Here is a 22,927-nt window from a genome sequence, read left to right as displayed (position 1 = left end):
AGGTTTTTATAGATATGTGAAAAGAAAGAGATTAGTTAAAACAAATGTAGGTCCCTTGCAGTCAGAAACATGTGAGTTGATCATGGGGAACAAGGATATGGCGGACCAATTGAATAACTACTTTGGTTCCGTCTTCACTAAGGAAGACATAAATAATCTGCCGGAAATAGCAGGGGACCGCGGGTCAAAGGAGTTGGAGGAATTGAGTGAAATCCAGGTTAGCCGGGAAGTGGTGTTGGGTAAATTGAATGGATTAAAGGCCGATAAATCCCCAGGGCCAGATAGGCTGCATCCCAGAGTACTTAAGGAAGTAGCTCCAGAAATAGTGGATGCATTAGTAATAATCTTTCAAAACTCTTTAGATTCTGGAGTAGTTCCTGAGGATTGGCGGGTAGCAAACGTAACCCCACTTTTTAAGAAGGGAGGGAGAGAGGAAAACGGGGAATTACAGACCAGTTAGTCTAACATCGGTAGTGGGGAAACTGCTAGAGTCAGTTATTAAAGATGGGATAGCAGCACATTTGGAAAGTGGTGAAATCATTGGACAAAGTCAGCATGGATTTACGAAAGGTAAATCATGTCTGACGAATCTTATAGAATTTTTCGAGGATGTAACTAGTAGCGTGGATAGGGGAGAACCAGTGGATGTGGTGTATCTGGACTTCCAGAAGGCTTTCGACAAGGTCCCACATAAGAGATTAGTATACAAACTTAAAGCACACGGCATTGGGGGTTCAGTATTGATGTGGATAGAGAACTGGCTGGCAAACAGGAAGCAAAGAGTAAGAGTAAACAGGTCCTTTTCACAATGGCAGGCAGTGACTAGTGGGGTACCGCAAGGCTCAGTGCTGGGACCCCAGCTATTTACAATATATATTAATGATCTGGATGAGGGAATTGAAGGCAATATCTCCAAGTTTGCGGATGACACTAAGCTGGGGGGCAGTGTTAGCTGTGAGGAGGATGCTAGGAGACTGCAAGGTGACTTGGATAGGCTGGGTGAGTGGGCAAATGTTTGGCAGATGCAGTATAATGTGGATAAATGTGAGGTTATCCATTTTGGTGGCAAAAACAGGAAAGCAGACTATTATCTAAATGGTGGCCGACTAGGAAAAGGGGAGATGCAGCGAGACCTGGGTGTCATGGTACACCAGTCATTGAAAGTAGGCATGCAGGTGCAGCAGGCAGTGAAGAAAGCGAATGGTATGTTAGCTTTCATAGCAAAAGGATTTGAGTATAGGAGCAGGGAGGTTCTACTGCAGTTGTACAGGGTCTTGGTGAGACCACACCTGGAGTATTGCGTACAGTTTTGGTCTCCAAATCTGAGGAAGGACATTATTGCCATAGAGGGAGTGCAGAGAAGGTTCACCAGACTGATTCATGGGATGTCAGGACTGTCTTATGAAGAAAGACTGGATAGACTTGGTTTATACTCTCTAGAATTTAGGAGATTGAGAGGGGATCTTATAGAAACTTATAAAATTCTTAAGGGGTTGGACAGGCTAGATGCAGGAAGATTGCTCCCGATGTTGGGGAAGTCCAGGACAAGGGGTCACAGCTTAAGGATAAGGGGGAAATCCTTTAAAACCGAGATGAGAAGAACTTTTTTCACACAGAGAGTGGTGAATCTCTGGAACTCTCTGCCACAGAGGGTAGTCGAGGCCAGTTCATTGGCTATATTTAAGAGTTAGATGTGACTAAGGGGATCAGAGGGTATGGAGAGAAGGCAGGTACGGGATACTGAGTTGGATGATCAGCCATGATCATATTGAATGGCGGTGCAGGCTCGAAGGGTCGAATGGCCTACTCCTGCACCTAATTTCTATGTTTCTATCTATGTTTCTAACTGTCATAGTTGCCCCATCCAGGTAAATTTTAGGTATCTGCGTAGATCCTTTTGAATGGGTACTGAATAGTAAGCATATTTGAGGCCAATGCTTGCCATAAAGTCTCCTTTGAAATTAGATTCCTTATTTTACATATTCTTGTAGGCACCAGACCCACCTACCTCCATGGATATGGGCATTTCTTCTGTCTCTTCCCAGACCAGCGAGTCTGGCGCGTTGTCTGACGTGGCGGTGATGTTGGGGGGTGGTGCATTTTCCATGGGGGCCTGCTCTGGGCCGTGGTCTAAAAGACTCCCGGGCATTAAAAATGCGGTCCCCGAGCTTTCACCAGTCCCTTATGGTAGACGTCGACTGGTGGACGCGATGGGGTGCTGCCGCGTGGGTATTGTATTTTTGGGGTTTGCTCGTCCTGGGGCCTGCCCTTATGAGGCCGAAAGTTTTTATTCCCATGAGGTTTTTTGCCAAAGAGCTGTGAGGCTGACTCAGTGGCTGGGGTTTAGCACAACCCAAATTCGGGATTTAGGGCAGGTCTTATGATTTATATACGGAGGTAATTTATCTCGCTCTGCGTGTTGCACAACAGTGCGAGAGTGATTTGTTAGTTAGTGGTCATCTCCGTATTGTCCACAGAAAACGAGCAAATGGTGTGATGGCTGACGTCAGGAGCCTTAGGATCCGCTGCAGTATCAGCTCCTGGTCCGAGTATTTGTCCCGACGTGCCCCCAGATTTGGCTGTTGAGTGCCGGCACTTTGAAGGACTATAATTCATTGGAGCTGTACATTTTAAGCCTTATTAACCACCTGCTCCTGTAGGTGCCTTTCGGAGAGGTGGTCAATGCTGGCCGTTAGTTTTTAGGCTCTAATGGCCTTCCTGCACGTGGGGTAGACACGTAGCGGTCCACACACACCCAGCAGCTCTTCCTGTTCCTGCACCCCTGGCATACTCCCGAATTCTTCAGCCAGCGACCCCCTTTTCATGACCAGCCCAGCCCTGGTCACCCCAAAGCTAACCACACTAAGGAGGAAGCGATGGGCAGTGCCTAGGCACTGTGGAGGGTATGCCTGAACCCTCCAGCGAGACTGCCCCTCACATAGCGTGTCTCTCAGGAGCTCCTGCTCCAGGAGCCGCTCCAGCGGCTCAGGCGGCTGTCTCTCTCCCATGCGGGTGGAGAGACGTCCCCTCCGACAAGTCGGAAGCCACCGGCCGGATGCCTCTTCGGATGGCTAAACATCCAGCCCGCAGCTCAGGCACTAGCGGGACTGGGCTCGGCGCGGTGATGTGGATAGCGGGGCGCCCGGTAATTGTTCCTACCGCCTGTTTCTGCCCCCCCTGCAATGGAACGTTCCTCCGCTGGAGTCGAGCGGGAGACAGGTTCTTCTAGAGCTTTTGTGCCTTGTAGAAGCGAGAGCGCCCCTCAAGCAGCACGTCTCGCAGGCACCTGCTCCGAGAGCCGCTCCAGCGGCTCAGGCGGCTCTCTCTCCCGCCGTGCGGGTGGCTCGGCACGGTGTCGGGGAATAGCGGAACACCGGGTAGACACTCCTACCGCCTGTTGCTGCCCCCCTCCCCGACGGAAAACGTTCCTCCTCGAACGGGGGACAGTTTTGTTCCAGAGCCTTTTTCTCTGCCTGTAAAACACAAGCAGAAAAAGGCTCCCCTGTAATAGAAACCCGACCTCAGGGTACTCACCTGACGGTCCGTTTCATTCTGTAGCGGGAGCGCCTAGCTCCCGCTGCAGCCGCTGTTGCACTGCTGGCGTTAATGCCGCGCATGCGCGCTGAGCGGGTTCTTCACGTAGTCACTCACGTGACTCCGAAGTAAAATCTATACTGGCAGCTAGTTTTTGTTCCAGGTTTTGGCCAGTCTGGTCTGGCTGTATGAAGTTGGACACCATGTCCAGTAGATTTTCACGTTCCTGCACCCCTTGCACACTTGATTTCTCTTCTGCAAACCCCTCTTCAGGATCAGCCCAGAACTGACCCCCAGTACTCCCCTCTGATGAGGGAGATGCACTGTGCAGCCCTACAAGAGGTGCTGCTGTGGGTTTAACATAGTGCCCACAGTGACTAGACTCCATCTCCCGGAGCCTGTCACGTTGGAGCAACTGCTCCACACACCGCTCCATCCGGCTCCAGCGCTCACGGTCGCTGGCCGCTCGCGGCTGCTCTAAGTCGGACTCATCTGAGTCAACGACTTTGTTGGTTTTTTGTTTTGCCTTACCGCCCGGCCGCGGAGTGGATCTGGCCGGTGCGGAGGCGAAGTCGGGCACAGCTGTTCCCATTACGGGTGGTTCATGTGCCGCTGGCCGCTGCTGGCTGCCCGCAACTCCACGGTCCTCCCACGCCAGCTTTGTCGCAGCCCTCGTTGTTTTCTTGGACTTGTCCATTGACTCCCCACCTGTAAATCAGTATGGGAACAAAACAAAAGACCGCAGAGTATCTCTTACCTGCAGGTTCCGGCTTTTAAAACTGCCGCTGCGGGGGAACGTTGTTCTACCCTGCCTGACTGTTTCGCAATGCGTGTAGCGATATGACACGCATGCGTCCTGGCGGGGTTTCTTCACGTAGTCACTCATGTGACTCCGAAGTAAAATTCCAGGGTTAGCGGGACTGCCATATGTTGACAGAATGAAGCATCTGAGCTTGCATACTCTGGAATTTAGAAGGATGAGAGGATATCTTATTGAAAGAAATAAGATTATTAAGGGTTTGGACACGCTAGAGGCAGGAAACATGTTCCCGATGTTGGGAGAGTCCAGAACCAGGGGCCACAGTTTAAGAATAACGGGTAAGCCATTTAGAACGGAGATGAGGTACAACTTTATCAACGGAGTTGTGAATCTGTGGAATTCTCTGCCTCAGAAGGCAGTGGTGGCCAATTCTCTGGAGGCTTTCAAGAGAAAATTAGCTAGAGCTCTTATAGATAGCGGAAACAAGGGATATGGGGAGAAGGCAGGAACGGGATACTGATTGTGGATGATCAGCCATGATCACAGTGAATGGGCCGAAGGGCCGAAGGGCCCACTCCTGCACCTATTGTCTATTGACCCGTCCTGATCCCAACACAGCAGTACCACCCCCCTCCCACACCTTCACACTCGCACACCTTTACCCCTTTCACCTCCTACACCCCTACCACCCTGACCCTCACACCACCAATACCCTGACACCAGCAGCACCACCCTGACCCTGATCACCACCACCCTGGCCTCAACATTACAGCACCACCACCACACTCACACACCCTCACTACCCTGCCCAACGCACACCAGCACCACCCTGACCCTGATCCCGGCCCCCCTGACCCCATCACAAAATAGCACCAGCACCTCTACACCAGCACCAACCCCCCTGATCCCCCACCCTCACACCAGCCCCACCCTGACAACACCAACCAGCACAACAGCACCACCCCCTCTCCTACACCCTCACCACCTGACCCTCACACCAGCACCAGCCATACCACCATGCCCCCCATTCCACCCCACTCCCCCATCACCTACCCTCCAACCCCACAAAAACTCCTCCCACCCCTACCCCAACTTCCTGACTCCCCCGTCCCCACGCCCACCACCCCCACCATATCCACTCCCGCTCCCCAATCCCCACATGCCCCACTCTCTGAAGTTAGAGAAATCAATATTCTTTGCTGTAAGATGCACAAGCGAAATATGAGATGCTGTTCCTCCAATTTGCGTTTAGCTTCACTGACAATGGAGGAGACCGAGGACAGAAAGGCCTTCTGGAATTTTTTGAGGATGTGACAATTAAAATGGATGAAGGGGTGCCAGTGGATGTAGTGTATCTAGACTTTCAGAAAGCCTTTGATAAGGTCCCGCACGGGAGACTGGTGACTAAAATTAGAGCACATGGTATTGGGGGTAGGGTGTTGACATGGATGGAAAATTGGTTGGCAGACCGGAAGCAAAGAGTAGGAGTGAACGGGTCCTTTTCAGAATGGCAGGCAGTGGCGAGTGGAGTGCCGCAAGGCTCGGTGTTGGGGCCGCAACTGTTTACCATATATATTAATGATTTGGAAGAGGGAATTAGGAGCAACACTAGCAAGTTTGCGGATGACACAAAGCTGGGTGGCAGTGTGAACTGTGAAGAGGATGTTAGGAGGTTGCAGGGTGACCTGGACAGGTTGAGTGAGTGGGCAAATGCGTGGCAGATGCAGTATAATATAGATAAATGTGAGGTTATCCACTTTGGTGGCAAAAACAGGGGGGCAGATTATTATCTCAATGGGGTTAGGTTAGGTAAGAGGAGGTGCAGCGAGACCTGGGCATTCTTGTACACCGGTCACTGAAAGTTGGCATACAGGTACAGCAGGCAGTGAAGAAAGCTAATGGAATGTTGGCCTTCATAACAAGAGGATTTCAGTATAGGAGTAAAGAGGTTCTTCTGCAATTGTATAGGGCCCTGGTGAGACCACATCTGGAGTATTGTGTACAGTTTGGTCTCCTAATTTGAGGAAGAACATCCTTGTGATTGAGGCAGTGCAGCGTAGGTTCACGAGATTGATCCCTGGGATGGCTAGACTGTCATATGAGGAAAGATTGAAAAAACTAGGCTTGTATTCACTGGAGTTTAGAAGGATGAGGTGGGATCTTATAGAAACATATAAAAGGACTGGACAAACTAGATGCAGGAAAAATGTTCCCAATGTTGGGCGAGCCCGGAACCAGGGGCCACAGTCTTAAAATAAAGGGGAGGTCATTTAAGACTAAGGTGAGAAAAAACTTTTCCACCCAGGGAGTTGTGAATTTATGGGATTCCCTGCCACAGAGGGCAGTGGAGGCCAAGTCACTGGATGGATTTAAGAGTGAGTTAGATAGAGCTCTAGGGACTAGTGGAGTCAAGGGCTATGGGGAGAAGGCAGGCACGGGTTATTGATCGGGGACGATCAGCCATGATCACAATGAATGGCGGTGCTGGCTCGAAGGGCCGAATGCCCTCCTCCTGCACCTATTTTCTATGTTTCTATGATGAAGGCCAATGTGCCAAAAGCCTTTTTGACCTCCCTTTCTGCCTGCAGCTCCTCCTTCAAGGAACCATGTACCTGTACTCCTAGATCCCTCTGCTCTACAACACTACCCATAGCCCGACCGTTCACTGTGTAGGTCCTGCCTATGTTAAACTTCCCAAAATGCAACATCACATTTCTCTGTTTTAAATTGCATCAACCATTCCTCCGCCCACCTGGCCAATCGATCAAGTTCCTGCTGCAATTTTTCACAACCATCTTCACTGTAAAACCACCCTCTTTCGTATCATCTGCAAACTTGCGAAGCTTACCCTGCATGTTCTCATCCAAATCATGGACATAATTGAAATGCAATAATTGAATCCATGATGTAGCATGATTCAAATAATGATTGCCAACATACAATAGGGATGACTGATTTTATTCAGGCTAGTTTGAGAGAGTAAAATGGAAAAAATGATTGGAGATATTGAGGGCTGGGTAACATACCCCCTCTAGTGGTTTTAGCTCACAATCGCAGTTACAGGAATCCATGATGAATCTCAGTAAAACTGAAGACGGTGCAGCGGTAGAGTTGCTGCCTTCCAGCGCCAGAGACCCGGGTTCGATCCTGACTACGGGTGCTGTCTGTGTGGAGTTTGTACTTTCTCCCCATGACCGCGTGGGTTTTCTCCGGGTGCTCCAGTTTCCTCCTACACTCCAAAGACGTGAATGTTTGTAAGTTAATTACCATATAACCATATAACAATTACAGTCACAATTATTTTCCCCTAGTCCCATCTACCTGCACTCAGACCATAACCCTCCATTCCATTCCTTTCCCATCCATATACCTATCCAATTTATTTTTAAATGATAAAATCGAACCTGCCTCCACCACTTCCACTGGAAGCTCATTCCACACAGCTACCACTCTCTGAGTAAAGAAGTTCCCCCTCGTATTACCCCTAAACTTCTGTCCCTTAATTCTCAAGTCATGTCCTCTTGTTTGAATCTTCCCTACTCTCAATGGGAAAAGCTTATCCACGTCAACTCTGTCTATCCCTCTCATCATTTTAAAGACCTCTATCAAGTCCCCCCTTAACCTTCTGAGCTCCAAAGAATAAAGACCTAACTTGTTCAACCTTTCTCTGTAACTTAGTTGCTGAAACCCAGGCAACATTCTAGTAAATCTCCTCTGTACTCTCTCTATTTTGTTGACACCCTTCCTATAATTAGGCGACCAAAACTGTACACCATACTCCAGAATTGGCCTCACCAATGCCTTGTACAATTTTAACATTACATCCCAACTTCTATACTCAATGCTCTGATTAATATAGGCCAGCACACCAAAAGCTTTCTTTACCACCCTATCGACATGAGATTCCACCTTCAGGGAACTATGCACAGTTATTCCTAGAACCCTCTGTTCAACTGCATTCCTCAATTCGCTACCATTTACCATGTACGTCCTATTTTGATTTGTCCTGACAAGATGTAGCACCTCACACTTATCAGCATTAAACTCCATCTGCCATCTTTCAGCCCACTCTTCCAAATGGCCTAAATCTCTCTGTAGTCTTTGAAAATCTACTTCATTATCCACAACACCACCTATCTTAGTATCATCTGCATACTTACTAATCCAATTTACCACACCATCATCCAGATCATTGATGTACATGACAAACAACAGTGGACCCAACACAGATCCCTGAGGCACCCCACTAGTAACCGGCCTCCAACCTGACAAACAGCCATCCACCATTACTCTCTGGCATCTCCCATTCAGCCACTGTTGAATCCATCTTGCTACTCCACCATTAATACCCAACAATTGAACCTTCTTAACCAACCTTCCATGAGGAACCTTGTCAAAGGCCTTACTGAAGTCCATATAGACAACATCCACTGCTTTACCCTCATCAATTTCCCGGGTAACCTCTTCAAAAAATTCAAGAAGATTAGTCAAACATGACCTTCCAGGCACAAATCCATGTTCCTAATCAGACCATGTTCATCCAGATGCTTATATATATTATCTCTAAGTATCCTTTCCATTAATTTGCCCACCACTGACGTCAAACTAACAGGTCTATAATTGCTAGGTTTACTCTTAGAACCCTTTTTAAACAATGGAACAACATGCGCAGTACGGCAATCCTCCGGCACTATTCCCGTTTCTAATGACATTTGAAATATTTCTGTCATAGCCCCTGCTATTTCTACACTAACTTCCCTCAATGTTCTAGGGAATATCCTGTCAGGACCTGGAGACTTATCCACTTTTATATTTTTCAAAAGTGTCAGTACTTCCTCTTCTTCGAATCTCATAGTTTCCATAGCTACTCTACTTATTTCCCTTACCTCACATAATTCAATATCCTTTTCCTTGGTGAATACCGAAGAAAATAAATTGTTCAATAACTCCCCCATCTCTTTTGGCTCTGCAGATAGCTGTCCACTCTGACTCTCTAATGGACCAATTTTATCCCTCGTTATCTTTGTCTTTGGTAAAAAATTGTACATTGTCCCTAGAGTGTTTGATAGTGCAAGTGTACGGGGTGATCGCTGGTTGTCACGGACCTGGTGGGACGAAGGGTCTGTTTCCGCTCTATCTCTAAAATTAAAAGCTAAACAAACTAAAAAGACTGGGAGGTAGACACAAAATGCCGGAGTAAGTCAGCGGGACAGGCAGCATCTCTGGACAGGAGGAATGGGTGATGTTTCAAGTCGAAACCCTTCTTCAGACATCTTCAGATGGGTCTCGACCTGAAATGTCACCCATTTTTTCTCTCCAGAGATGCTGCCTGTCCCGCAGAGTTACTCCAGCATTTTGTGTCCATCTTCGATTTAAACCAGCATCTGCAGTTCTTTCCTGCACATGTTACGTTACTTCCTCTAGTGAGGGCCGCCGAGAGCAAATAAGGACCCAGAGAACGGGCTGCTGAGAGAAAATAAGACCGGACTATCTTTGTCGGCACCAGAAATGTGGCGACACTTGTGTACTGCTCAGGTGAGGTCTGCCGTTTGATTTTACTGGATTGTATGCAAAAACTAAATAATTTCACTGTATCTCAGTACATGACAATAAAGTCACATTGAAAATGCCAACTCGCCAAAGGAGAGGCGATTCCTTCAGAATGAGAAGTTTAGATGGTCTGGAATAGTACTGAGTATTTAGATGTGATGTGTGCAGGGGGCGAAATCGCTATCAAAACATGGGGGGGGGGACACAATTTCTTGGTGGCTGCATGTGCGTGCCCGCACACACGCGCACGAGGCTTCGGCCGTGGGCCCTGTGGACGATAACATCGGGCATTGACCTGGTTGGCGACCAACTCCAAAATCCAGCAACAGCAGATTTGTCCGCCCTGAATCGTGGGGCTTCAATCGGCCCGTTTGCGGGGCCTTTCATCGCCCGGCACGACTTAAAATTGGCCGCGGGATCTTCCATCGCCCAGCGGGGGCTTTAACATCTGGAGCCTCGATCGCGGGGCGGTGGAAAGTTTTAAGCCGGGCCGGGCGATGAAAGGCCCCGCGAACGGGCCAGTTCAAACTCCGCTCTGATCTTTGCTCCACCGGGACTTCTCCCTCCTCCAATCACCGCACTCTATCCTCAGTCCCACCCACCTACTTCCGCCTCGGACCTACACCTCCCTCCTCCAATCATTGCGCTGAATCATCATGTCCCACCCCCCCCCCCCCCCACTGCCTGCTGACCGACGTCTCTCTCATCCAATCGGCACCCTCGATCATCAGTCCCACCCTCACTGTCTCGCGGAAAGCGGAGATTTTTAATAGATTTGTTTCTCACCGAATGTCAAAATCCGGATTACAAAACATGGGGGGGTCGTCCCCCACCTCTCAAAACATGGCGGGGAGGTGGCCCCTGTCCTCCACCCCCCCCCCCCGGGATTTCCGCCCATGGATGTGCGGCTTAGTTTAAGCCTGGTGCGGACACACTCTTGCCTTGGTGGGCATTGTCCACTCCATCTTGAGTAGGTAGAAGGGTCTCGACCCAAAACATCACCCATTCCTTCTCTCCAAAGATGCTGCGTGTCTCGCTGAGTTACTCCTGCACTTTGTGTCTATCTTTAGTAGCTGATGAGGTATTTTGTGTTGAATGCTAATTTCATCCCAGCTTCTTTCCCAAGGATGTGAAATTTAAATATCAGGGCTGGTGGCATACTTCTATGCCCAGAACAGGAGATGTCATTTCAATCACTTTATGTGGGTAATGGGGGGGGGGGGGGGGGGGGGGGGGGGGGGGATAAGCAACTGGAAGCTTACATGATTAACTGGAATTAGCAGCTATTGCAGAAGTCAGAGTGTTTTGTTTAATTTTTATAGACGGCGGCATGGTGGTGCAGCGGTAGAGTTGCTACCTTTCAGTGGTGGAAACTCAGGTTCGATCCTGACTATGCCTGCAGTCTGTACGAAGTTTGTACATTCTCCCCGTGACCTGCTTGGGTTTTCTCCGAGATCTTCGGTTTGGTCAGTGGGGGCGCTGCGAGACGGCTGCCCTGCCAGCAGCATGTTTGTTATTTTGACTTTTTTGATGTCTAAATGTTAGTTTAGGTGTCTCTTGGTGTGTCTTGTGTGGGGGGAGGGGGGAAAGGGGGGAACCGCTTTTGGTCGCCTTCCTCGCGGCCTAACAGTTTGGATTGGAGCGGCCTTTCCCGGAGTCCGGCCCAGAGCGGGCGCAGTGTGGACTTTTCCATCGCGGGGTGTTCGAACCCTTGCTGGGGGTCACCAGAGAGGAGTGCTCCGATCGCTGGCCTGGTGACTTTGGCATCATGGGGCTGTGGTCTGTGGAGCTTCTAGCCACGGCGTGGCATGGACTTACCATCCGGAGTCTGGGATCCCTTGCCGGGGGTCGCCGGAGAAGAGATCTGACCACCGGCCTGCGGCCTATAACATCCTGAAGCCCCGGTCTCTGGAATGAAAGTGCCGATTCGGGCACTGCAAGCCGCAAAGTATGTTCGACCGTCCCGACATCGGAGGTTTGATCATCCCGACGAGAGGGCCTGTACATCGGGCCGTCCGTAGCGGCGACTACGGAGGGTTTATGGCCCTGACCACGGGTGAACAAATGAGCAGGACTGGCTGAACTTTGTTGCCTTCCACCACAGTGAAGAATGCTCTGGTGGATGTTTGTGTTAAATTCTATTGTGTATTGTATGTTCTTTTTAAGTGTAACGCTGCTGGCAAATTCATTTCACTGCACCTTCGGGTGTATGTGACGAATAAAATTGACTTTGACTTTGATATTCCTCTCACACTCCAGAGATGTACAGGTTTGTAAGTTAATTGGCTTGGTATAAATTGTCCCTGGTGTGTGTAGGATCGTGTTAGTGTGCGGCGATCGCTGGTCGGCGTGGACTTGGTGGGCAGAAGGGCCTGTTTCTGCACTGTATCTCTAAAACTAAAAACGAAAAATCTAGATAGCATAGCTGTAGGATGAGGGTGAGGGGAGAAAGTTTAATAGAGATGTGGGGCCACGTTTTCTACACAGAAGGTCGTGAGCAAAGATGCTGGTCGTGAGGGCTTAGAACACATTGCAGAGTTGCAGCAATCAGGCAAACCTTCTCTGCACCCTCTGCTTAGCTTCCACATCTTTCCTGGAATGGGGCGACCAGAACTGCAATAGTGGTGTTTAAGAGGCTTTTAGAGGCCTGTCCCACGAGCATGCGACTCCATGCGGCAAGCGCGACCTAATGTGGTCGCTTGAGCCATACGGCCTCGCGGGGCAGGTCCCACTTTGATCGACGGAGCCATATGGAGATGTGCGGAGCTGGTCCCGACATCGGGCGGGGCTCCGAAAAACTGATCGTGTTCAAAAATTCCACGCGTCAACGGCCTGCCGGCCCGCAGCTGCCTCGACGCCGTACGCACCGCCTCGACGGGCGTGCGCAGCGTCTTGACGCCGTACATCACGCGCGAACTTCCCGCGGACTTCGCTCGAACTTCACGCCACTCACTCGGCCTCCGCGCGGCCCCCGCTTCCAGTTTGGTCGCGCTCGCTGCATGCAGGCGCATGCTGGTGGGACCGGCCCTGTACGGGGATCACTCGACCTCAGAGCGGCCCCCGCTTCTGGTTTGGTCGCGCTTGCCGCATGCAGGTCGCATGCTCGTGGGACAGGCCCTATGGGAACATAGCAGTGCAGGGTATAGAGGGATATGGATCACGTGCAGGCAGAGGAGATCAGGTCAGCTAGCCATCATGTTCGGCATAAACATTGTGGGCTGAAAGGCCTGTTCCTGTGCTGTACTGTTCTATGTTCTACCGGATTAGATGAGCAGTGAAGTGATGTGGTATAGAAAAACAATTTAAATTAATGCATTGTTTTCCCAAAGTTTTCTGCATAAAATCACACAGCGTATAGGAATGCTTTTGTTTCTACATTTTCAGGATCTGGGCAAAACTACCAATGCCAGTATTTATTGGCCATCTCTAATTCAAGTAACTGGTGTATTCTGGAGTAACTCAGCGGGACAGGCAGCATCTCTGGAGAGGAAATGGGTGACGTTTCGGGTCGAGATCCTTCTTCAGACAAGTATGATAAGGCACAGGGCGGCACACCGTGGCGCAGCGGGTAGAGCCGCTGTCTCAAAGCACTAGAGACCCAGCTTTGATCCTGACCTCAGGTGCTGTCTATGTGGAGTTTGCACGTTTGCATCTTCTCCCTGTGACCGCGTGGGTTTCCGCCGGGTGCTCCAATTTTCTCTCACACCTCAAAGACGTGCAGGTTTGCAGGTTAATTGGCCCACTGTAAAATGCCTCTGGTGTGTAGGGAGTGGATGAGAAAGTGAGGTAACATAGAACAAGTGTGAATGGTCGGTGTGGACCCGATGGGCCGAAGGGCCTGCACGTCTATGGGATGTTTCCACATTGTGTGTATCAATCAATCAGCTCCAACAATCCCCTGGGACTGAACCTCTCTAGGGTCCTGTGACGGACACACACTCACACACACACACACTCCCTTCCACTCCCCCAACTACACATCACACACTCACACTCACACACACACACTCTCACACAAACACACACACACACACTCCCCTCCACTCCCCCATCTACACAATATTCACTCACAAACAAACAATCACACACACGCTCACAGACACTCACACACACGCTCACACACACTCACTCACACACACTCACACACAAACACACTCACACGTCTCACCCTCACATCTCACACTCACATCTCACACTCACACATCTCAAACAAACACACATTGTGGGTGACATGTTACACCAGCCCTGCCCCAGCCTCAGGTCAATGACCAGCCCCCTGCACTACTTTGACAATAGGTGGGGTGTGGGGGATGTGATCGTTGGTGTCAAGACTGCATTTATATCTCAACCAGTGGCGCTCGCAATGAGATGTGCGGGTTTTTAAGGTTAATTGGCCCTCTGTAAATTGACCCTAGTGTATAGAAAGTGAGATAACATGGAACCAGTGTGCATGGGTGATCGATGGTTGATGCAGACTTGGTTGGGCTGCACCAGCAAGGGTCTCGACCCAAAACTCTCCAGAGATGCTGCCTGTCCCACTGAGTTACCCCAGCATTTTGTGCCTATCTTCGGGAAATTATCTTTCCTTATTTCCTTATTTCCAAAAACCAAAGTACTTATGATCAGCAGCAGTGATGCAATGGAGAGACAAAGAACGGCCGATTTTGGAATCTTGAGCAAAACACAAAGTGTTGGAGGAACTCTGCAGGTCAGTTTGCTTTGTTGTCAGTTCTGAACTGAGTTCCTCCAGCACTTTGTGTTTTACTCAACATTCCAGCAACAGTAGTTCTTTGTGTCTCCATTGTCTTTCAGGCAGCATCGTGGAGGAAATGGTCAGTTGAAGGGTCATAATCGGAACTGCCATCTGTCCATTCCCTCCAGAGATGCTTCCTGACTCGCTGAGTTCCTGCAGCAGTTTGTGTTTTGCATAATACAAAAATAAATTGTCGGGCAAAGAGGAAGTCAAACTAGAGTTTAGGTAATGTTACTTGTGTCATAGGTTTATCAATCACCTTTTCTGTGCTGTTTGCACACAGTGCTAGGCAAAGAAACATGTCAGGTAACATATTTTTTGGAAATGATTTTTTTAGCTGTATGAAGTCATTTATTTCATGAAATATTTATCTTTTGGGGGTTATTTTACTGGATATGTGTTAGAAAAATTCTAAACTTCTGTTATGTAAACCACCAGCAGAAAGCTTGGGAATCACTTTCAATTTATTGAAAATGCAGAAGCCTCAGGGGACATTGCCCCCTGAACCCCCACTGGGGCACTGCCCCTGGACCCTGCTAGGGGCCTAGCTGGCCTCCTGGACCCCCGGCCAATAGTTCTTACTGTTTTTCTGGAGGTGAATATCATTCCTGGTTACTCCAGCATTTTGTGTCTATCATCCGGGTAGCAAACGTAACCCCACTTTTTAAGAAGGGAGGGAGAGAGAAAACGGGGAATTACAAACCAGTTAGTCTAACATCGGTAGTGGGGAAACTGCTAGAGTCAGTTATTAAAGATGGGATAGCAGCACATTTGGAAAGTGGTGAAATCATTGGACAAAGTCAGCATGGATTTACGAAAGGTAAATCATGTCTGACGAATCTTATAGAATTTTTCGAGGATGTAACTAGTAGCGTGGATAGGGGAGAACCAGTGGATGTGGTGTATCTAGACTTCCAGAAGGCTTTCGACAAGGTCCCACATAAGAGATTAGTATACAAACTTAAAGCACACAGCATTGGGGGTTCAGTATTGATGTGGATAGAGAACTGGCTGGCAAACAGGAAGCAAAGAGTAGGAGTAAACGGGTCCTTTTCACAATGGCGGGCAGTGACTAGTGGGGTACCGCAAGGCTCAGTGCTGGGACCCCAGCTATTTACAATATATATTAATGATCTGGATGAGGGAATTGAAGGCAATATCTTCAAGTTGGCGGATGACACTAAGCTGGGGGGCAGTGTTAGCTGTGAGGAGGATGCTAGGAGACTGCAAGGTGACTTGGATAGGCTGGGTGAGTGGGCAAATGTTTGGCAGATGCAGTATAATGTGGATAAATGTGAGGTTATCCATTTTGGTGGCAAAAACAGGAAAGCAGACTATTATCTAAATGGTAGCCGATTAGGAAAAGGGGAGTTGCAGCGAGACCTGGGTGTCATGGTACACCAGTCATTGAAAGTAGGCATGCAGGTGCAGCAGGCAGTGAAGAAAGTGAATGGTATGTTAGCTTTCATAGCAAAAGGATTTGAGTATAGGAGCAGGGAGGTTCTACTGCAGTTGTACAGGGTCTTGGTGAGACCACACCTGGAGTATTGCGTACAGTTTTGGTCTCCAAATCTGAGGAAGGACATTATTGCCATAGAGGGAGTGCAGAGAAGGTTCACCAGACTGATTCCTGGGATGTCAGGACTGTCTTATGAAGAAAGACTGGATAGACTTGGTTTATACTCTCTAGAATTTAGGAGATTGAGAGGGGATCTTATAGAAACTTACAAAATTCTTAAGGGGTTGGACAGGCTAGATGCAGGAAGATTGCTCCCGATGTTGGGGAAGTCCAGGACAAGGGGTCACAGCTTAAGGATAAGGGGGAAATCCTTTAAAACCGAGATGAGAAAAACTTTTTTCACACAGAGAGTGGTGAATCTCTGGAACTCTCTGCCACAGAGGGTAGTTGAGGCCAGTTCATTGGCTATATTTAAGAGGGAGTTAGATGTGGCCCTTGTGGCTAAGGGGATCAGGGGGTATGGAGAGAAGGCAGGTACGGGATACTGAGTTGGATGATCAGCCATGATCATATTGAATGGCGGTGCAGCTTCGAAGGGCCGAATGGCCTACTCCTGCACCTAATTTCTATGTTTCTATGTTTCTATCCCTCTAGAGCTTTCATATCTGTCCAAATGTCTTTCAAATGTCATTATTGTACATGGTTCTACCACATCCTCTGGCAGTTCATTCGATGCCTTTAGATTTTTCCTTCCGTTGCTTAAATCTGTTCTCTAGTTTTTGACCACCCTGCCAGGGGGAAAGATGATGACCTTATATATGTTCGACGTAATTTTAGATAACCCGCTACAAGTCATCATTCAGCCGCCTACCCTCCATGAAAAAAGTCCTAGGCTCTGCTGACTCTCCTGATAACTGTCACCCTCCAGTCCTGGTAATATCCATGGACAGGATAGGACACAAATTGCTGGAGTAACTCAGTAGGTCAGGAAGTATCTCTTAGGTTAGTCTAGTTTAGAGATAGAGCATGGAAACAGGCCCTTCGGCCCACCGAGTCCACACTGACCAGCACGTTAACACTATCCTACACACACTAGGGGGCAATTTACATTTATACCAAGCCAACGAACCTACAAACCTGTATGTCTTTGGAGTGTGGGAAGAAACTGAAGATCTTAGAGAAAACCCAGGCGGTCACAGGGAGAACGTGCAAACTCCGTACAGACAGCACCTGCAGTCGAGATCGAACCCGGGTCTCTGGCGCTGTAAGGCAGCAACTCTTCCGCTGCGCCACCGTGCTTCCCAGAGTGCAGGGATAGGTGCCATTTATGGGTCAGGACCCTCCTTCAGCTTAAAGGGGGGCATCTTGGTCAGCATGGACGAGTTGGGCTGAAGGGCCTGTTTCCGTGATGTATGATAATGACTCTATGAACGAACACTTGGATGTGTACAAGCCTCACTAAAAACACACTATCCCATTATTGATTTAATTGTTTTATATACGCACCTTGTAGTCTGTCTGAGAATTCCTGTGACTTTCTGCTAATAAAACATGTCAGTTGTGTAATATTTTATTCTCAGACTTAATCCGTAATGAATTCATATGTGTCAGTCTTACAGTTACCTAGATAATAGTGATCTAATTATTCTACGAGAATGGGTAACGAGAATGGGTAAATGACTAAAACAGCCTCTCAAATCCCACTGGAAGTGCGAGCGTGTCAGACGAGTTTTGTTAATTTATTCGTGGATAAGGCTGTCAACCAAGGAAAAACTGAGGCCAATTTTATTTCAAAGAGACATAAAATGCTTGAATAACTCAGCTAGACAGACAGGATTCCCAAAAGTTTAATTTGCAGGGTGAGTCAGTGGTAAGGAAGGCAAATGCAATGCTAGCATTTATTTCGAGGGAACTAGAATATAAAAGCAAGGATGTAATGCTGCACATTTACGCAGTGCTGGTCAGGGCATATTTGGAGTATTGGGGGCAGTTGTAGGCCCCTTATCTGAGGAAGGATGTATTAGCATTGGAGAGGGTCCGAAGGAGGTTGACGAGAATGATCTTGGGGATGATTAGGTTACTGTAGGAGAGTGTTTGAGGGCCTGTCCTTGCTGTAGTCTAGAGAATCTCATTGAAACCGACTGAACAGTGAAAGTCCTGGAGAGAGTGGATGTGGAGAGGATGTTTCCACTAGTGGGAGAGTCTAGGACCAGAGGGCACAGCTTCAGAATAAACGGACATACCTTCAGAAGGGAGAAGAGGAGGAATTTCTTTAGTCAGAGGGTGGTGAATCTGTGGAATTCATTGCCACAGAAGGCTGTGGAGGCCAAGTCAGTGGATATTTTTAAGGTGGAGATGTTCTCCATCGATGCTTCCAGACTCACTGAGATACTCCCGCTCTCTCTGCCCTGTGTTTAACATTGTGTCGGGATTAAATGGTTGAACAACGCTGAGAGATATGGAAGTGTGGCTGAGGGATACAGTAGTGAAGATAAGATAAGATAAGATACGATAAGATAACCTTTAATGTCATTCAGACCGAAGTCTGAACGAAATTGAAGCAGTCATACATACAATACAATACAATAAAAAACAACAATAAACACATATTAACATCCACCACAGTGAGTCCACCCAACATCTCCTCACTGTGATGGAGGCAAAAGTCTTAGGTCTCCAGTCTCTTCCCTCCTCTTCCCCCTCTGCGCTGAGGCGATACCCCCCCGGGCGATGTTAAAACCTGTCCCGCGGCTCAAACACCGCGGCCCGGGGTGGTCGAAGCTGCCGCCCACCAGTCCTGCTGACGCAGCCGCTGGCCCGCGGCCGAACCCCGGACTCAGGCCACCACCGCCAGAACACCGTCTAAGCCACCGGAGCACCGTTCCAGCCCCGAGCCGGATCGCCCTCACGTGAGTACTGCCACCGTCTCAGCCTCGCGCCAGGCCGCCCCGACTGGGCGCCGCTCCCCCCTCGCGCCAGGCCGCCCCGACCGAGCGCCGCTCCTCCCTCGGGCTGGGCCGCCCCGACCGGGCGCCGCTCCTCCCTCGGGCTAGGAGCGCCGTACCTCCCCGAGCTCGGCCACTCCGACGGGAGCACCGTTCCTTCCTCGGGCCGGCCGTCCTCACGGGAGCGTCACAGTCCCTCACGGAAGCCCTGTTCCAGCCCCGAGCCGGGCCGCCCTCACGAGAGCGAGCTCAGGGCGAGTCCTGGCGGGCTCTGCCTCCTGAGCCTCGAGGTCGCCAGCTCCGCCATTAGGCCTCAGCGCAGACGGAGGCAGAGAAGGGGAATACGACAAAAAGTCGCATTCCCCCGCAGGGAGAGACAGCAAGCCCCCTTTCAACCCCCCCCCCCCCCCCCAAAACAGAAACTAAAAACCAAAACTAGACTAACCAAAACTAAAATAAACAACACAAAAAACACAAAACAAACATGATCTTGAACAGCATGATCTTGAAGTAGGAAGAATGACAGGGAGGTGGAAGGGATTGATGATGGAGATAAGAGTAGGCGAAGATAGACACAAAATGCTGGAGTAACTCAGCGGGACAGACAGCATCTCTGGAGAGAAGGAATGGGTGACGTTTCGGGTCGTGTAAGTGATATGGTGGAGGGTGTTGCATGGCAGCATAACAAGGGGTATGTGAATGGGGAACTGATTACAAGGCAGGGTGCAGTATTGTGCTTTGTAATACAAGACGGGTACATTCCCGACTGGATGAGGAGGAATTTCTTTAGCCAGAGGATGGTGAATCTGTAGAATTAATTGCCACAGGTGGCTGTGGAGGCCATGTTATTGGCTGTTTTTAAAGCAGAGATTGATAGGCTGTAGATTTGTTTGGCCATCAAAGGTTACGGGGAGAACACAGGAGAATGTGATGGAGGGAGAAAGTTTGATAGGCCGAATGGCCTAATTCTACACCAATGTCTAACGGTCACAATACACAAAATATTCTTGCATTTCACACATCCCAGTTATCTCTCTTGCGATTAGCAGACATTAAGCAGAGAACAGCACAGCAAATATCATGGAACAGATAATGTTCTATAACAGTACAATATAGGAACAGGCCCTTCGGCCCACAATGTCCATGCAGAGACCAACTGTTATCTGTGTGGATAAATACTAGAATATTTGTGGAATATGACCATAAGACCATTAGACCTAGGAGCAGAATTAGGCCATTTGGCCAATCAAATCTACTCCACCACTCCATCATGGCTGATCTATTTTTTCCCTCACAACGCCATTCTCCTGCCTTCTCCCTGTAACCCTTGATCCCTCCACTCCCTACATATCCATGTGACTATCTAAAAATCTCTTATACACCATGGCCCTATCTGCCTCCACCACAGGCTGTGGTGTATTGGCATGGACTATTGTCCCTACCAGTTACTGGTCTGAGCAGCTGTACTATTATACATGTACTCTTGCCCAGAGTAGGGGAATCGAGGACTAGAGGACATACGTTTAAGATGAAGGGGAAAATATTTAATAGGAATCTGAGGGGTAATTTTTTCACACAAAGGGTGGTGGGTGTATGGAACGAGCTGCCGGAGGAGGTAGCTGAGGCTGGGACTATCCCAACGTTCAAGAAACAGTTAGTCAGGTACATGTTGTTTAAGAAGGAACTGCATATGCTGGAAAATCCCAGGTACACAAAAATGCTGGAGAAACTCAGCGGGTGCAGCAGCGAAGGAAATAGGTAACGGTCTGAAGAAGGCCCGAAATGTTGCCTATTTCCTTCGCTCCATAGACAGGTACATGGATAGGGCAGGTTTGGAGGGATATGGAGCGAGCGCAGGTAAGTGGGACTAGTGTAGCTGGGACATGTTGGTTGGTGTGGGCAAGTTGGGCCGAAGTGTCTGTTTCCACACTGTATCACTCTATGACTCTACACAGTGTGAGGCCACATGCAGACTGCACAAACAAGGCCTCTACTCTCCCTGGGTAGCTTACTAATGTCGAACCCTCAGCTATAACACAGCAGTCACTGCGATCAGGGAAAGGGTGACCTGTTCAGTCACCGGAGATGGACATAAAATGCTGGAGTAACTCAGCGGGACAGGCAGCATCTCTGGAGAGAAGGAATGGGTGACGTTTCTGGTTTAGACACTTCTTCAGACAGATATCATGGGAGTGGGAGGTACATAGATAAGGAAGTGTATAGACAAGAAAATCTATAAGTGTATAGATAAGGATATCCCCCACTCCCGTGACGTTTCGGGTCGAGACCCTTCTTCAGACTGACCGCAGTGTCCAATGAGACATTGTAAATGGCTTGAGCTTGTAGATGGTGGTGAGCATAAACAGGGTTCAACATGTGTCACGGAAAGGGAGAGAGGAAGGGAAAGATTCCCGAGTGTTAGAAGTTACCTACTGCGATCTCCCAACCTCAAGTAAAGGCACTTGTTGGCAGAATAAAGAATTCTGTTTCCCTTTGCCATTAGAGTGGCACATTTGGTAGAGCTGCTGCCTCACAGCGCCAGAGACTCAGGTTGACTCAAACGTTGTGTCAATACTGCTCTATGTGTCACACATACAACTGCAGAGTGAAACGCCTTTTTGCATATATTACACATGCGGGTGCCGCCATTTTTGGCATCATTGTGGAAAAGTCCAAAGTCCGGTCGATGTACTGTTTCCCGCAAACCGGCATCCCCCGACCATCTTTGTGTCCTGGGAGCGGCTCCTGCAGCCGTCAGTGCCATTACCAGTGGCTTCAAGGTCGGCTGCAGGCGGCGCCCCTGTGTCTGTGTGGAGTTTGCAGGTTCTCCCTGTGACCGCATGGTTTTCTTCCGGTTTCCTTCCACATTTCCAAAGACGTGCGGGTTTGTACGTTTGTTGGACCTCTGCAAATTGCCCCTAATGTGTAGGGAGTGGATGAGAAGGTGGGAGAAGATAGAATTAGTGTGATCGATGGTCGGCGTGGACCCGGTGGCCATGTTTCCATGCTGTCGGAAGTCCAAGTCTTCCGTTCCGATGTCGGAGTTTCATCATCCCGGCGAGAGGGACTGAACATGGGGCTGCCCATACCGGCGACTGCGGGGGGCTTCGGGAGGCTCCACGGGGGAACAACAAAGAACATCAAAGAGGAGGATGACTGAACTTTGGGCCTTCCCTCACAGTGGGAAACTTTGATTCCGCTGTGTGGGGATGTCTATGTTAAAGATTATCGTGTTCTGTATTCTTTTTTATTCGTATGGCTGTATGGTGACCCCAGATTTCACTGTACCAATTGGTGCATGTGACAATAAATGTCTCTTGTCTTGCCTTGTCTGTATAAACTGCTGAAAATCCCCAGACAAGATTTTTACACAGGGAACTAATTCACCAATCGGTCTGCTGTAGATGCTGGAAGATTGGCAAGGATATCAATCGCAAAGATTGACACTAAAAGCTGGAGTAACTCAACAGGTCAGACAGCATCTCTGGAGAAAAGGAATAGGTGATATTTTGGGTCGAGACCCTTCTTCAGACTGAGAGTCGGGGGAAAGTGAAACGAGAGATATAGACGGTGACATATATACTGTAGAACAAATGAATGAAAGATATGCAAAAAAGTAACAATGATAAAGGATACAAGCCATTGTTAGCTGTGGGCTAGGTGGAAACAAGCTGCACACCATATGACTCCACAAGATGACTGAAGCTGGTATGACTTGGGTGGGGAAGGGATGGAGAGAGAAGGGATGCAAGGGTTACCTGAAGTTAGAGAAATCAACATTTCTACGGGGTGTAGGGGATCCAAATTGCTTTTGGATTGCTAATTATTTAATTTACTCCCTTAACATAAACCATAAAATATTGCACATTCTGTACGTGATTTTGTGGCCGTTTATTTGTGTTATTTTATTGCAGAAAGTCATAGAT

The sequence above is a fragment of the Amblyraja radiata genome, chromosome 38, assembly GCF_010909765.2.
Source record: "Amblyraja radiata isolate CabotCenter1 chromosome 38, sAmbRad1.1.pri, whole genome shotgun sequence".
NCBI classification, from domain to species: domain Eukaryota; kingdom Metazoa; phylum Chordata; class Chondrichthyes; order Rajiformes; family Rajidae; genus Amblyraja; species Amblyraja radiata.
Note: the sequence above shows the minus strand (reverse complement) of the source record.